Below are 15875 nucleotides of genomic sequence, written 5' to 3'. Positions count from 1 at the left end.
ACTGGTCACATGCGGAAAAATAAAAGTGGATCCTAGCCTATCACAATGCACTAACATCAACTCAAAATGGATTAAAGACCTTAACATCAAGCCTGAAACTCTGAAACTACTACAAGACTGAGTGTAAGAGACACTTGAAATTATAGGCATAGGCAGGAACTTCCAAAACAGATGCCCAGGGTCACAAGAAATTTGAGAATGACTCAATGGGAATACCTTAAAATAAAAAGTTTCTGCACAGATAAAATATAGCAACCAAACTAGAAAGAAAGCCAAATAATTGGGAAAAATATTTACCAGCAATATATTAGACAAGGGTCTACTAGCCATTATATATGGTGAACTCAAGAAACTATCTCTTCACAAATCTATCAAACCAATCTTGAAATGGTCAAGAGACTTCGCAGTAGAAGAGATCAAAAACAGCAAAGAAACACGTGAGGAAATATAATCCCTGGCTGTAAAGGAAATGCAAATAAAAACAATTCTGAGATACCACCTTACTCCATTCAGAATGGCCCACATCCTAAATTCAGCCAATGACAAATGCTGGAAGGTATGCAAAGAAAGAGAAACTTTACTGCATTGCTGGCGGTAATGTATATTAATACAACCACTTTGGAAAGCAGTCTGGAGGTACCTCAGAAAGCTAAATATCGACCTCTCCTATGAACTGGCCATACCACTCCTGGGTATCTACTCTGAACAACAGGAACCAGTATATAAAGACACACACCTCAATGATTATTGCAGCACTGTTCACAATAGCCAAGATTTGGAAACAACCCAGATGAGCCACTACTGATAAGTGGATCCAAAAATTGTGGTACCTATATACAATGGAATACTATGCAGCCATTAAAAAGGACAAAATGATGGCATTTGCAGGGAAATGAATGTAACTAGACCAAATTATTTGAGTGAGGTAAGCCAAGATCAACAAGACAAACGGCACAGGGTCTACTTGATATGTGGATGCTAAAGCCAAAATGCAAGAAGGTATGACAAAGTAAACAAGACTCGAGAAACAAAGGACAGCCACTCATTTTGTTGTATCACCATTAATGACTCCATGTTCTTGACCATGTAGATGGTAGAAATATGCACGCAATGGAGGCAAGCCAGGAGGAGGAACACAATAGGTGGAAAATGGAACAACATACAACAAAGTGGCTCATCAGCTGCACTGGACATAGAAGAAAAATAACTAAGCAACCCAAACACATCTGAGGTGGGAAAAATAATTTGGATTGTCAAAGCTCATAGATTAAACTTTAGACCATGATAACAATAATTTGCCTTGTCAAGGTTAAAAAGTGTTTGTGACTTTAACTAAGTATCACAATTCCACAATACTGTGAAATATGTGAAATATATGTAATCACCTATCTTATTTTTTTCAAAACGTGTGAGAATGGAAGGGTTATGAGGGATGAGTGACAATGTTGTCAGACACCTTGTATTCATGTACTGTTTTGTAGGATGGGAACTTGTTTGTACAACTACTTAAAGATAATAATAATAAAAAGTGTTTAAAAATAAACATTAGGATGATGATAAAAATTTCAGGTACAGAATGTGTGTTCTAATAGCCTAAATGATGGTGCTTGGTGAGTCTTGGTTCTAAAAGTACCAAAAGAGGAAGCCAAAGTTCTCAAACTGCTGCACGCTTTGACAAGGTATCAATTTTTGTCTTCCAATCTACATGTATGACCTAAGTCAGGTAAATTACGCCTGGTTAACTTTAACATGTTAGGTACTGTGGTTCCAGATGTGCAATAATTTGTACAATTGTTTATTCCCAAGTCTGCCTTAAGCAGAACAAACGTGTTTTTTCTATATAGTTCCTTGCCTTAATAAATATGTAACATAAATTTAAGCAAACTTCTATTTTGTATATTTGTAACATACAAAGTAAAAAAAATTGAACATTTTGTGGAGTTTTCATTTTGCATACTCAAGGTGAGAATTAAGTTTTAAATAAACCTATAATATTTTATCTGAAAATATTTCAAATATAAAATAAGAAATTAAATCCAGTTGGAAGGAAAATTTCTTTGGGGAGAATAATGTAGTTTATTCTATAGCAAGTCTCAAAAGCTAGACCTCAAGTAAATGAAATAAACTAAGAAATTGAGTTGAAAAAAGAAAAAAAAAGAAACTCCACCCACCCTTCCTTGCCTGGACAGCTGGTGTGGGTAATAATGCATCATGCTCCTGAATTGGAACTGAAGTGGCAAGGACCTTACTTGGTTGTGCTAACTTCAATGTCACCTATTATATTAGCACGAAAACAGCATTAGATCCATCAGTCTCTAGTGAAATAGGCAGTGGACTCATATACAGAGAAGGCTACAATATGGACTGTGCAGACACTAAGAGGATCCCTTAAGGATAAGACTTACCAAGTGTTAATTAGTAATAACTAGTGTGTTTCTATAATTTACTTGTTTATAATTAAATTTACATTTTAAGCCTCTTCATTGGGTAGAGAGATGGGAATTTTTAGGATTTGGTAAGAAGGAATCAAGGATTTGATTGGACATGAAAACCAGTGGGGGATGTATAAAGAAGCAAAGCCCTAATAATCAGCATGACCCACTAATCAATGTGGCCCCATGTCCTGGCCCACAGGAGTGCATTGGTCATGCTACCAAAGGGGACAGGGCATGCTGCTCGAGGGGGTAGGATGTCATCCTCAAATGAGCTGTGAAGAAGTTATTGAGGAATGCGCAGTTCATGAAGTGATGGTTGAAAACTGTTAGGCAGGAGACCCACTGGAGTGATGGAGGGGTTCAACCTATATATTGGCTGCATGGTCAGAGCAATGGAATTGGAGAAAATCAAGTGAAGACCTGGAAGGAAGGAAGTGGTGAGATAGCAGGAGGGGAAAGACTTGGGAAAAGAGGAATTTGAGGGAGTGCAGGAGGGGAAGGATGCCAATTGGCCACCAGGCCAGAGAAGTGTCGGCCTGTGGATAGTGGAGAGGCCTGAAGAGAAGAAGGAAGTGATGGAAGGGAAAAAGGGAAATGAAGGAAATGTCTATAAAGAAGGAAGGAGTAGAGAAAAGAAAAAAAGCCTTACCTATTGAAGTATGGAGTTTCGGAGATGATAATTTGGGGGGTTGGTGGTTTACACACTAATTAACTATGTGCAGGGCAGCCCATTGGAGGTCTGAGATTTCGTGGTTGGGTTAGCTTGTCACTGAGTGTACAGCCCAGGACAAGGTAAATGCAGGGCCATTTCTAGCGTAAATAAAGTTATCCTCAATGTGCCTCATTAGATTGTCTTGTGTTTTATGCAACACAAGTATACGAGTTTATAAGTTAATAGTGTCAAAGGCCACGAATTTTGTAAAATGTTATGAGGTCATAATAGGTTTGCAAAACTCAATGGGACAGTGATATCATAATGGCAATATGATGTCACAATATCAAGTCATAGTAATATTTTGATGTCATAATTAGTTGGTGATGCCATAATGGTGATGAGGTCACAATAGGTTTATGATGTCACAATGGACTGATGATGTCACAATGGCATGCTAAACTTCAATTTTCCTTAACTCCAAATGAGAATATAAATTCAGAATGGGATTGTGAGATCTACAAAGTCATGCATTGGCCTAAATGTTATGAACTCCCAACAAGTATGTAATGTCACAATGTGATATAGTGTTCATGATATCTGACAGAGTGATGACATAATTTTTATGGTATCAGAGTGCATTTCTAATATAACGTCATACCTGAAATAAGTAAAAAACAGATTATGAGTTCAAAAAGGGCCTATGTATCACAAGGGCATCATGTCAAAATTAGGAGAGGACTGGTTAATGATGTCACACTGGTAATTCTGCCTTGAAGGCTTTGTAATATTACAATGGTATAACTGATCCCAATTGTTAGACCACAATGATTATATGGGTAAACAACTGAACTTTTTTTGTCAAAAAGGCCATATGCTGTTTCAAAGGTGCTAAGAGGTCATAACCGATTAAAACCTCACAATGTGATGGTGATGTCATAATGGCAATGTGATGATGCAATAGGTTTGTGATATCACGGTGGTCATGAGGTCACCCATGGAATAGTGATGTCATTATGAGTTTGTAATATTACAATCACATGTCTGATTTCAATTGCTACTAGTTTACAATGAGGATAAGAATTCAAGGAAGGAGCTAGAAGTCCTAAAACCCATGAATTTTCTAACATGTGATGTCATAATAGGTTTGAGAAAACAAAATGGCACAGTAATATCACAAGGTCAATATGATGTCACAATATCATGTCATAATAAAGTGTTAAGGGAGTTCTGAAGAAGATGGTGGAGGAGAAGCTGGAGGCTAAACAAGCTCTCTCATAGAAAGCAGATTTAGTGTTCCAGTGAACAGTCCTAGGGTAGAGAATCACACCAAATATGCCATTAGAGTACAGAGAGTGTGGCCAGAGAGGGAAAATAAAGGCAAGGAGACAGATTGAGCACTTGCTAGTAGCTGTGGCTGCAGTGGCTGCAGCGGCAGCAGCAGCAGCAGCCATAGCCATCATCCCTACAACAGAGAGTTCCCAGGACAAAGGTGCCAGATACAGTAGACGAGTGCATTCTACTCAACACCAGCAAGAACTGAGAAGGAGCAGATAACTTCATCATTCAGCTTGCAGACCAGTGAATGCCCAAGAGCCAAGATTCTGACATTAATAGAACCCTGAAATCCTCATTCCTTCTCAGGGAGCAGAAGTGGGAATGCCAGCCCTCTCCCCTACCACCACTGGAGATCTCCATCTTTGATACAGACAAAGGCCCAGCTGAGCAGCTAGCTCCAACACAGGCCTTGGAAGAAAACAAAAGAGTCATTTTGCAAGTCACAGGAACTAGAAGTGACCTGCCAGGTTCAGTTCCACCCAGGGGAAAGTCACCCCGCCCAGGCAGAGAAAGCTCTGCCCTCAGAAAATTGACTTTCTTCACCATGTAAACAGAGCCAGACTCTGCCCCTCCCTACAGAAGCCTAGACAAACAATTGAAATTCAGTAAACATAAATCCTAAGAATGGCTCAAAGCTGGACTCAGTGTCTCAGGAGCTAGCCCCTCAGGAAAAAGCTACTGTTTGCTGAAAGGCCTCAACCCTACCCAGAACCTAGCCTCATCACAGCATCTCCAAACTAGAGGAAATTGCCATTTCCCTCTTTTGGGATACTCAAAGCAGATCTCCCTCCCATTGAACTAGCCTGGGGGGAGGATCACAAAATCTTGCCTAACACAGAGCATTTTCTGCCTGCCCAAACAAACTGACTTAAGAAACCAACCAAGCCATAGGAAAACCAAACACCACAAACAGACCAGAGACTCGACCAAGAGACGGTTATAGAGGTTCTTCCCATTCCCCGCCTCCCCAAAAAACTAAAAAAAAACGAAGAACACTTTTATGAATTTTTTTAATTTTAATTTTTAAAAGTGTTTTCTGTTAATATTTTTTCTCATAATTTTTATTTTTGGTGTATGTGTATGTGTGTGTTTGATATCTTTTTGACCTTTTGGTCCTTTTTATTTTTTTATATTTTCTTTTTCTTTTTTGCATGACTTAATTGCTGTTCTGCTCATTCCCAGATATATACCTGTTGTCAATTATTACACCTTATCCCTCATTTTGTACATAATTAATCCAGAAATTTATTACTCAATTCACAACCTCATAGGCTTAAATTCTTTATGAACAGTCTTATTTCCTTATACCTACATAATTTTGTAGTAACCAATTTAAAAATTTTTATTTTTTAGTTTTTCATGTCTCCTTTCTCTCCACCCCTCTTCTCATCCTATTCTTTTCTTCTCACAGTATCATTTCTTTAAACTTACATAAATTTCGTTTCACTTCTTAAATTTAAATTTTTGTTTTTCCATTTTTTCTTTAAAATATCTCTCCTATCATTCTGCCCAATCCGTTTTCCTCTCAGAGATTAGGACTTGGTTAAATTTACTCTCTTTTAATCTATCCACACCCCTCTAGTCCTATTTTCCCCACATTTCTACCTAAAGCTAATAATTTCTGGTTTGCCAAATCCTTCTTTGCTGTTTGTAACCCATTAATCCATGGTTGTTTGATGTTGAATAGATTGTATCTGTTGAACTATATTATATTTGAAACCATTTTGATTGTGCGACTACAGGACTCTGGTTGATGCTTGCCTTAAAATAGTATTCTAGCACAAAATTGGTGTTACTTTCATACCAAATTGGCAGGATAAGCTGGAAGAACACAAGAAAAATGTCAAGTCCAGGTGTCTGAACTCCCACTCATGATAATCAGGTGACAGAATAGATAATGAATAATACAGAGGAGAGTTATCAAAACCTCTATAAAAACTGCTGGTAAACATGGTGAATGAAATGATTGAAAACTTGCAAAGGACTCAGTGTGAGTATGATCAATGTGAATGTGATAGAGAGCGAGAGGAGGCAAACAAAAATTAATACAGGAATTTTGTGAGCATTAGGAAGCTACTTAAAGATTAAAACAGGAATTGCATAAGCAGGTTGAGAACAGTCAAAGAGAAATACAGGGATAACATGAGAAGGCTGAAAACAGTCATAGAGACTTACAGGAATTGTGTGAATATGAGGAAACTTATCAAAGTGTAATACAGGAATTGAGAGAGTGAGATGAGAATAGACGAAGATCAATACAGGCATTCATGGAATCCATAAACATACAGCTGAAACAATTAAGAGAGACCACAAAAGGAATGATGAATGGAGCCCAACAGAAGGAATGGGAGTCCAAGGAAACCACAACCAATCAACTAAGTGATTTGAGAATAAACACTGAACACCAAATTAAGGAAGTAAAGTTGAAACAATATCTAAAGCAAATCTCCAACAAAGAATTTGAAGGCATCAAAGCTGATGAATTAGAAGGAAAAGAAATAAAAAACAAAGTAGAAAGACTTGACAGTAAGTTAGACCATGAATAAGATCGAATCTCGGGTATTGAAGACAGCCTGGATATTATAGAGAAAGAACATACAATTATCCAAGACAAATCCTAGAAATATGATCTATTCAATATTTGGAAGACACCATCAGAAGGCGAATGTGAGGATACTGGGTGTAGAGGAGCACCTAGAGACAAAAGTTAATGGTCTAGGAAATTTATTTAACAGAATCCTAGCAGAGAACTTCCCAAACATGCAAAAAATATAGGCCTATTCAGATACAAGAAGCTATTAGAACTCCATGAGTCTCTGCCTGGCTTTGGGATGAGAATTATGATGGCTTCATAGAAAGAATTCTGTAGTGAACTTTCTCTGTCAATTTCATTGAAGAGTTTTTTGGAGTATTGATGTGAGATATGCTTTGAAGGCCTTGTAGAATTCCTTTGTAAATCCATCCAGACCAGAACAGAACATCCCACCGTCACATTGTAATCTGCACAGGATCAATTCAGACCAAGGAAAGGATCCTTAAATCTGTCAAGGAGAACAGATCACTTGCCTCTAAAAGGAAAACAATTAGAATAACCTCAGATTTCTCAGCAGAGATGAATAAAGCAAGAGCCTGGCATGATGTATGCCATGCCCTAAAGATAACTAAGTATCAGCCAAGAATACTGTTCCCAGCTAAACCATCCTTCATAACTGAAGATCAAATAAAAACAGTCCAATGCAAAGAAAAATTGAAACAATATATCTCCACAAAACCAGCTGTACAAAAGATACTTAAAGATGTCCTACACATAAAAAAACAACAAGACCACAGTAAAGGGTGAGAAACTGCATTCAAGGGAATAAAATTAGAACTCAAAACCAAAAGCCACAAATGAAGTCCTGTAACACATGGAGTTTGAACAACACACTGTTGAATCACAAATGGGTCATGGAAGAGATTAGAAAGGAAATACAAATGTTCATGATAGTCAACAAAAATGAACACACAAATTACCAGCTCCTCTGGGACACAGGAAAGGCAGTACAGAGAGGCAAGTTTATAGTTGTGAGTTCCTATATCAATAAATTAGAGAGATCTGAAACCAACAATTTAATAAGACATCTGAACCTCCTTAAAAAAGAACAGCAAGATAAACTCCAATCCAAGAAATGGAAAGAAATAATTAAAATTAAATCAGAATTAAATGAATTAGAATCCAAAAACATTATATAAAGAACAAACAAAACAAAGAATTGGTTCTTCAAAAAATTTAACAAAATTGATAGACCCTTAGCAATTCTTACCAGACAAAGAAGACAAGACACCCAAATAAGCTCAAAGATGAGAATGGAAACATCACCACAGAAACAACCAAGATTCAGAACATTGTAAGGGAATACTTCTCAAACCATTATGCTAATAAGTTTGAGAACCTGGCAGAAATGGATATTTTCCTAGCTAATATCGACTTGCAGAAACAACCTAGATGAGATAAATCAAGTAACATGTTCGTATCAATCATAGAAATAGAAAGATCAATAAGAAACCTCCCATCTAAGAAAAGCCCAGGACCAGATGGATTTACAAAGTAATTCTACAAGGCCTTCAAAGCAGAGCTCACACAAATACTCCAAAACTCTTCAATGAAATTGACAGAGAAAGTTCACTACAGAATTCTTTCTATGAAGACATCATAATCCTCATCCCAAAGCCAGGCAGGGATTCCGCAAAGAAAGAGAATTATAAACCCATTTCTTTGATGAACATTGAGGAAAACACCTCAACAAAATTTTGGCCAATCAACTTCAACATTTCATTCAAAAAATCATAAACAATGATCAATCAGTATTTATTTCCATGATGCAAAGCTGGTTCAATATATGGAAATCAATTAATGTAACTCATCACATCAACAAGAGAAAGGATAAGAACCACATGGTTATCTCAACAGATGCAGAAATAGCATTTGACAAGATCCAACAGACCTTTATAATGAAGGCTCTGGAAAAACTATCAAACCAGGGAACATTCCTCAATACAATAAAGGCTGTACATGACAAACCTACAGCCAGTATTATACTTAATGGTGAAAAACTAAAGCCATTTTCTCTTAACTCAGGAAGGAGACAAGGATGTTCACTCTGTCCGCTTATCTTCAATCTAGTATTAGAATGACTATCTACAGCAATAAGAAAAGATGCAAATAAAAAAGTGATCCAAATAGGGAAAGATGAAGTAAAATTCTCCCTCTTTGAGATGACATGATCTTGTATTTAAAGAATCCCACGGACCCACTCAGAAATTACTCATACTGATTCAAAACTTTGGCAAAGTAGCAGGGTATAAAATTAACTCTCAGAAATCAATGACTTTTCTGTATGCCAACAATGAGAAAAGCGTAGCTGAAATTAGGAAAGCAACTCCATTCATAGTATCCCACAAAAAATAAAATACCTAAGAATTAACTTAATCAAGGAAGTGAAGGACCTTTATGATGAAAACTTTAAAAACCTGAAAAAGGAAATCAAATCAGACCTTAGAAAGTGGCAAAAACTCCCATGCTCCTGGATTAGAAAGATCAACATCATGAAAATGGTAATACTTCCCAAGGCTATCTACAAATTCAATGTGATACCTATCAATATTCCAAACTCATTCTTCAAGGAAATAGAAGAGGCAATCCAAAAATTCATATGGAACAATAAAAGATCCCGAATAGCAAAACCAATCCTCAACAGAAACAACAGTGTTGAAGGAATATCAATACCAAATTTCAAACTGTACTACAAAACCATAGTAATCAAAACAGCTCGGCACTTGCACAAAAATAGACCTCAGGCTCAATGGAATAGAATTGAAAACCCAGAAAATGAACACACAGACCTAATCTTCGAGAAGGGAGCTAAGAAATAGAATGGAGGAAAGACAGCCTCTTCAGTAAATGGTGTTGCCAAAGTTGGTTAATCACTTGTAGAAAACTAAAGCTAGATCCTTATATATCAATATGCACCAGAATCAATTCCAAATGGATCAAAGACCTTGGAGTCAAAGCAGAAACACCCTAAAAACATTACAGGACAAATTAGGAGATTCTCTATGTTTCTTAATAGAGACGCATAAACACAACAAGTCAAAGAAAGGTTGGACAAATGGGATTGCATGAAATTGCAGAGCTTCTGCATGGCAAAGGACAAAGCTCACAAGATCAATAGAAAGCCCATGGATTAGGAGAAGATCTTCACCAGCCATAAAAGGGACAAGGGTCTCATATCTAAAATATACCTGGAACTCGGAAAATTAAATCCCCCTAAAACAAATCCTCAAGAAACCACTGCCCAATAAATAAGTGGGCTAAAGACTTACAGAGAATCTTCTCCGAACAGGAAAGTAGGATCACCAATAGACACATGAAGAAATGCTCAACCTCCCTAGCCATAAAAGAAATGCAAATCTAAACAACACTGAAAGACAACATCACTCCAGTTAGAATGGCTATAATCAAGAACTCTAATAACAACAGATGCTGGACGGGATGTTGGTGAGATTGTAAACTTGTTCAACCACTTTGGAAAGTAGTATGGAGGTTCCTCAAAAGACTCTACATAGATCTCCTTGATGACCCAGCAATCCCACTTTTGGGCATTTATCCAAGTGTTCACAAACAATAACATACTAAAGCTACCAGCACAACTATGTTCATTGCAGCATTATGTACCATAGCTAAGATATGGAACCAACCCAGATGCCCCTCAGTAGATGAATGGATCAAAAAATCTGGTATATATACACAATGAAATCTATGCCTCCATCAGAAAGAATGACATTGCCTCATTTGTTAGGAAATGCAAAGACTTGGAAAAAATTAAATTAAGTGAAGTAAACCAGGCCCAAAGAAATATAGGTCCCATGGTTTCAATTATTTGCAATAACTAATTTATGTCTGAGACAAGCAGAAACGGTCACATATGTTGATGTTAGGCGAAATGAACCCCATGGTAAGGACTGAAATTGTTTTTCTTTCTTGCTATTGTTTCTAGCATATTTGTAAGATGATTTCTCTGTTGCTTTGCATGTTCCTACTCCACGGTATAACCCCTGTTTTCAGTATATTTGATGTTGGTATAATTTGGGGAGGGGAAGGGAAAAACAAATTGGGATACAGGGTGACCCATTGCATCAATGACATGTACAAGACGTTATGTCGAAAACCAAACTTTGGCATGGGGTGGGGGGGGGTGCAGAGGGGAAGATGGGAAGGGATGGGAAGGGGAAACAAAGGAGGAGGCAACAATGATTGATAAGAAATGTACTCATTAGCTTATTCATGTAATTGTAAACCCTCTGTATTTATTTTTACAATAAAAATCATGAAATAATAAAGTAAAAATCCATGTCAAATTTTTTTGTCAGTCATGGGGCTTGAACTCCAAGCCTTGGCACTGTCCCTCAGCTCTTCCGCTCAAGGATATCACTATACCACTTGAGCCACAGTGTCATTTCTAGTTTTCAAGAGTTATATTGGAGATAAGAGTCTCACAGACTTTTCTGCCCAGGCTGGCTTTGAACCACTATCCTCAGATCTCAGACTTTTGGGTAGCTAGGATTTCAGGCATGAGTCAACAAAATCCAGATCCAAGACAATTTTAAAAAAGCAAGCTTATTGAAACTTCTGGCTTTTTCCAAGAAACAATCTTACTTTTTTAGCATTAGTTTATAACTATGAGTTACTTTTAGATGTAGCTGTGAGTTTTTCAATAGAATCAAATATAAGTTTTATTATTACTAAGTATCTAACAAAAATCCACTGTAATTGACTTTCCCCAAAGTCAATTATTGCATACTATATTACTCACTATTATTGTTAGAGTCTATATTACATATAGTGTGAAGTGAACCATTTCAAATAAATTAGTAGATGCTATTTTAGCATTATAAATTCACACCTGTGATTTTAAACGAAGGAAAGAAGATTTTCAAGTTAAAATGAAATATGAATGTGTAGTGTGTCCCAACTGAACCAAAAATTCTGAGTTCATACAGACAAAATTATTTTCTTTCCACTAAAGACTTTGAAGTAACACTATTAGAAATAGTGAGGCAAGAGGAGGAAGAATTAAAATCATGTCAAACAATGTCTCTGTTATTCTGCTAAACCCTCCTCTTTGATGACCTGCCAATTCTCAGTTGTCACAAAGCTTCAAGTGTCTCTCTTAGAATTCTATTTGGAAAAGTTCTCAATCACTGATTCTTTTTGTACTTTCTGTTATATGTAACAAAATATAGACACAAAACAATTGAAATAAAATGCACACATATGTTGAAGTCACGACAACTGGAAAAATAACCAACAAAGTAGATCTCCCCCAGGAACAAAAACATGTTGTGTCCAGTTTTTTTTGAAAGCACAAATAACTCAAATACATGTTAACTTGGAGTAGAGCCATAAAGATAACTGTGTCTCAAAAATACGGTTGTGTTAATTTGTAATTAAATTCATCTAGATGAACCTAATATAGCACATCCTTTGAGTGGATCAAATTGTTTAAAACAAATGTGACTGCATGTGGAGTGAGAGCTGCACATATTTAAAAGAATCAAATAACAAAATCATGACATACTTTAAAAATTCAGAAATGCAATGAATAAGTCCAATAATATCCTTATTGAAAACTAATTCCTACTGATTTAACAAGAAAAAATATGCAACTAATACAATCTGAGCAGTGTACATGAGTCTACATAATTTTAAACTACTCCAAATTATACTTTGTAGAAGACTGAATGTGGGTTATCTAAAGGAAAACTTCAACACATTATATAAGTGAATTAAAAATCTCATGAAAAGAGAGAAGTAGTTACTGGAAAATACTAGTTTAATAAATGGTGGCCAAAATCTTTCTAGTACTGAAAAAAATTGCACACCTATTTAGTTAGATCCAGAAAAAGACCCAAGTTACTCAAGCTGATTTGAAACTTTGGCAAAGTAGCATGATACATCTGAAACATTTCTATGGATGTTGACTCTGGCAAGGAATTAATTTCCTCTTTGATCTAACAAATAAATATATGAAAGAACATAACTTCTCCAACAAATATCAAGACCTAACTAAACATATAACCAGAAAGTCATCATGTAAGCCTTTTGCAACTGGGGTAAAATTGAGATACCACTTCACCCCAATTAGAATGGCTATAATCAAGAACTCTAGTAACAACAGACGTGGGACGGGATGTGGACACAAAGGAAACTTACTGCACTGTTGGTGAAAGTGTAAACTTGTTCAACCACTTTGGAAAGCAGTATGGAGGGTCCTCAAAAGACTCCACATAGAGTTCCCTATAACACAGCAATCACACTTTTGGGCATTTACCCAAATGTTCACAAACAAGACCACACTAAAGCTACCAGCACGACTATGTTCATTGCAGCCTTCTTTACCCTAGCTATGATATGGAACCAACCCAGATACCCCTCAGTAGATCAATGGATCAAGAAAATGTGGTATATATACACAGTGGAATTCTATGCCTCCATCAGAAAGAATGACATTGCCCCATTTGTTAGGAAATGGAAAAACTTGGAAAAAATTATATTAAGTGAAGTAAGCCAGGCCCAAAGAAAGACAGGTCCCATGGTTTCCCTTATTTGCAGTATCTAGTATATGTCTGAGTCAAGCAGAAAAGGTCAGATAAGTTAATGTTAGGGAAATGAACCCTAAGATATATATTCACATTTTTTTCTTTCATGCGATTGTTTCTAACACATTTATAAGATGATTTCTCTGTTGCTTTGTATGTCCCTCCCCCACTGTATAACCCCTGTTTTCACAGTATTTGATGTCAGTATAATTTGTGGAGGGGAAAAAAAACAAATCGTTTAAATAGGGATACAGGTGGACCCATTGCAACAATGAGATGTACAAGTCGTTATGTTGAAAATGAACTTTACAACTTTGGTGTGGGGGGGAGTATGAGGGTGTGAGAGGAGGATGGGAAGGGATGGGAAGGGGAAACAAAGGAGGAGGTTACATTGTTTGATAAGAAATATACTCATTATTTGCCCATGTAATTGTAACACTGTCACACTGATTCAGTATTTATTGTAAATGTTGATTTTTTTATTAATTATTTCCTTTAGCTTGCTTTTTTTAAAAAACATTGTGTTAAATGATGTATATCTTGGTAACTAATTTTGGATGCCTCCTTAAATTTTGTTCTGAGTGTAATGTCTCATTTTAGTTCCTAACCCATGAAATGATGTTGATTACAAAAAAATTCTAATAGCTACTGTTTATAATACACAAAATCTCATAAGCATGACACCAATAAGCATTGGTTAACATTTGAATATCAGGGTCTCATGACTGATGAGGCCTATCTGCATGAGTATCATTGTACCTAGATTTCTCAGCCTAAATTTAGCCACTGTTAAAAAATGTTCATATCTTTGTCACCCACCAGAGATTAAATCTGAATATAAAGCCTAAGGAAAATGATAAAGTAAGAATTTAGCTTTTCTGGATATAAAGTAACAATTTGCATCATAGAGTAACTCACTGGTTTAAAGTGAACCTATTTCTCCAAAACATTCTAAGTATTTCCTTTAAATGTGTATTATTCTCATGAAGGGAATGGGGAATGTGAGAAGAGGACTAACCAAGCATTGCCTTCTAATATACGTAATTTGGATTTACCTCTAAAATTCGCTATAAGAATTTCTGATAAAAATGTTTGAATAATTGATTTTTCTGGTCAGGTATAATATATCCTAGTTTCATATGCTAAACTACATTCAGAAAATGGTATATACCGATTAACTAAAGAAAGTCCTGGAAGAAAAAATGGCATCTCTATACTATGTGATGCCTAATTCTTAGGTATTTCATTCTGTCTCCATTTAATGAATGCGATTGTTTAAATCCTTCATAAGTTATTAATTAAAATTGATCAGTGTCCTATAATATAATTGTGTATGATTTTATCCTAGAATGATTCGACTTCCCATTCAATCATGACAAACATCACATTCCATTGGTATTCATATGGATAGGAATGAGTTTCTTAGGATCTCTTGCCATTTGAAGGTGGCAAGATCAGGATTCGAACTGTGTGCTCCAGCTCCCACCACTTAAACCTGAGGATAAGGAACTCACCTGTCTGCCCAAGAACATCAGCAAGATCAGTGATTAGGCAGGCACAAGTGGCTCTCAGCATTCCTCCTTGATGCTTACAAGGCTGTGATAGGAGGATCATGGTCAAAGTTACCCTAGGCAGAAAAGTCCTTGAGCCCCCTTTCCTACTTCAGTGCCAACAAGCCAGAAGTAGGGCCATATGGCTCCAGTTGTAGAGGGCTAGCCTTAAGCAAAAGCAGCTCATCGACTGTGCCCAAATCCTGAGTTCAAGGTCTGGAACTGGCAATAAACAAACATACAGAACAATCTGTGCAGCCATGCAGCTAAAGCAGGTCACCCTCAGCAGCTTTATTTACATTTTATAATGGGGCCAATGCAGGAACAAGCACAAACCAGGCAGGGAACGAGAAGATGAGGTTTCTTAGAAGTAACTGATATTCAGAAAATTAAACTTGGTAACATAAAATGGTAGCATACTTATGTAAAAACTACCAGTAAAAAAAAGATGAGGGGTCTGGGAATGTGGATTACTGAGAGAGTTCTTGTCTAGCATGCAAGAAGCCCTGGTTCGATTCCTCAGTAGCACATACACAGAAAAAGCCAGAATTGGTTCTGTGGCTCAAGTAGTAGAGAGCTACAGAGAGTGCCCAGACCTTGTGTTCAACCCAAGAACTGGCAAAGAGATAGCTAGATAGGTAGGTGCATAGGTAGGTAGGTAGATACATAGATACATAGAAACATAGATACATAGATACATAGAAAGATGATAGATGAATCTGGTTTTGGATGTCAGGAGGAGAGAAGGGCTTTTGTAACTGT

Source organism: Dipodomys ordii, unplaced genomic scaffold (genome assembly GCF_000151885.1).
Source record: "Dipodomys ordii isolate 6190 unplaced genomic scaffold, Dord_2.0 Scaffold1000000039, whole genome shotgun sequence".
NCBI lineage: Eukaryota > Metazoa > Chordata > Mammalia > Rodentia > Heteromyidae > Dipodomys > Dipodomys ordii.
This window is presented reverse-complemented; position numbering follows the sequence as displayed.